We start from the raw sequence: 2,870 nt of genomic DNA, 5'->3' as shown, positions 1-2,870 counted from the left end.
TATCTTGAATAATCATCAACAATGACGAAGCCATAGAGACAAGCAGTTGTAGTGAGAGTAGAGTAGTGAGTGGGGCCAAATAAGTCCATGTGTAGCAGCTCGAAGGGTTGAGATGTCGTCATGATTGTCTTCAAGGGATGCTTGGCCCTAGTCATCTTTCCAGCTTCGCAGGCACCGCACAAGTGATCCTTCTTGAACTTGACGCCCTCGATGCCTATGACATGCTTCTTCTTTGCGAGAGTGTGTAAGTTCCTCATGCCAGCATGCCCTAGCCTCCGATGCCAGAGCCAGCACTCTGAAGCTTTTGCAAGAAGGCATACGGCAAGCTGTGGCCCTGCTGAGAAATCTACCATGTATAGATCATCTTTCCGGTACCCTTCAAAGACTAGAGACTTGTCAGATTCCATAAGTACAAGGCAACGATATTTTCCAAATATCACAATCATGTTCAAGTCACATAGCATTGAGACAGACATTGAGTTGAAACCAAGGGATTCAACAAGCATCACTTTATCCATGTGCTGATCCTTTGAGATTGCAACTCTACCTAGACCCAATACCTTGCTTTTACCAGTGTCAGCAAATGTGATGTGACTCTTGTCAGATGGACGTAAGGTTGAGTCCATGAGAAGACTTCGATCACTAGTCATATGATTAGTGCATCCGCTGTCCATAATCCATTCTGAAGCATGAGGTGTCATACCCTACAGTACAGTTAGGGGGATAGGCTTCACCAAGAGTATTGTGAAGCATAAACATTTGACGGGCAAGAGGATTATCAAAGCTCGGATCAAGATTAGGACTGATAGGATGATTGGCAAACGATTCAGGAACAAAATACATAGTGAGACCATTTGGGCATTTGATCTTACGCCCTACAAGATGTTTTAGGTCCCCAGCAATAGCATCAAACGCCTTTGATTTCCGGCTGGAGACCTTTCCCTGCAAAAGAAAGTTAATTCTTCTTAACCACCCACATCTTCAGGGGTGGCTTAGAAGCAATGAGTCTAAGTGCAGCATCTGAGAACTTCGGCTTTGGAGCCCTAGCAAATAGCCTTGCAGGAGATGAATGATACTCATATGAATAAGCAGAAAAGTTCTTAGTCTTATGAACATAGCGGTTTGAAGAAACACGCTCATATTCATAAGTCTGAGTATGGTTTCCCTGCAAAACATTGGCATTAGGGTGACTCAGGTGAGTCCTCTGTCTGTATGAAGCCTTTGGGCCATATGAAGCCTTTGGTCTGGGATTTGTCTTCTTCCCAGGTGGTGTCATGATGACATTCACAGGAATATTCTCAAGACAACTTTTGGGAACCCAGATCTTCTTCATAGGTGGCCCATTCCTGCAGTTAGTACCAATATACCTGGCAAACACTTCATCATTCTGATTCTTAAACAGTTTATAGTTTGCATCAAAGGATTCATCAATGATAATAGGGTTAGCACAGGTGAAGCCAGATAAGGTGGATGGATCCACTGAAGGTCCCTTTGCAGCAACCCATGTGGTTTTGGGGTACTGCTCAGGCTTCCAGTAGGAGCCATCAACATTCATTTTCCTCTCGAACCCAACACCCTCTTTCCTAGGGTTTCGGTTCAGAATCTGCTTTTTGAGGACATCGCACAGTGTCTGATGCCCTTTGAGACTTTTGTACATCCCTGTTTCAAGCAATGTCTTCAACCTAGCATTTTCATCAGCAATAGTAGTGGTATCCTTAGCAGAGGGGTTAGTTACCACATCAGCAGTTGAAGATATTGCAACAGTAGCAGCAGTAGAACATTTAGCAACAGAAGTAGCATTATCACGCTCAAGGCATTTTAGACATGGTGGTTCAAATCCTTCCTGAGCGGAACTGATCTATTGAGCGCGAAGTGACTCATTCTCTTTTTGAAGATCTTCATGAGTCGCTCCCAATTTCTCAAGCTCTTGCTTCCTTTGAAGATAACCATAGGAGAGCTTTTCATGAGTTGTTGAGAGCGTTTCATGACGACTTTCAAGTTCCTGGTACTTAACATGAAGATTTTTTATGTCTTCAATTAAGGACTGAGAACGGGTCATTTTAGCGTCCAACAGGTCATCGCTTTTATCTAACAGTTTTTGAGTATGTTCCATAGCTTTCTGTTGTTCAGTTGCAATTTTAGCAAGTGTTTTGTAGCTGGGTTTGGATTCACAATCAGAGTCATCTTCACTAGATGTTTGAAAGTAAGCATCGCGTGATTTTACCTTGGCACCACGTGCCATGAAGCAGTAGGTGGGAGCAGAGTCGTCCTTGTCATTAGCTTCAGCGTTCGTGACGGAGCCATTGTCTTCAGTGTTGAAGATGGACTTGGCAACGTAGGCTGTAGCTAGAGCCAGACTTGCAACGCCAGGGTCGGACTCCTCCTCAGACTCCACCTCCGCCTCCTCAGAAGCAGACTCCTCCTCTGAATCCATCTCCTTGCCGACAAAAGCACGAGCCTTGCCAGATGAGCTCTTCTTATGAGATGAAGACTTGGATGAGGCCTTGGAAGAAGACTTTGAGGATTTCTTCTTCTTCTTGTCATCAGAATCATTTTCCTTGCTCTTCTTCTTCTTGTTGTTCTCATTGTCCCACTGTGGACACTCAGAGATGTAGTGTCCAGGTTTCTTGCACTTGTGACATGTTCTCTTCTTGTAGTCATGAGTGGAAGCTTCATCATTTCTTGAGCTGGATCGTGAAGACTTTCTGAGGCCCTTCTTCTTAGTGAACTTCTGGAACTTCTTCACAAGCATAGCAAGTTCCTTTCCAATGTCTTCAGGATCATCAGAACTGCAGTCAGATTCTTCTTCAGATGAGGAAACATCTTTTGCCTTCAAAGCACGAGTTCGGCCGTAGTTGGGACCATAAATA

The sequence above is a fragment of the Aegilops tauschii genome, chromosome 2 (genome assembly GCF_002575655.3).
Source record: "Aegilops tauschii subsp. strangulata cultivar AL8/78 chromosome 2, Aet v6.0, whole genome shotgun sequence".
Lineage (NCBI taxonomy): Eukaryota > Viridiplantae > Streptophyta > Magnoliopsida > Poales > Poaceae > Aegilops > Aegilops tauschii.
Note: the sequence above shows the minus strand (reverse complement) of the source record.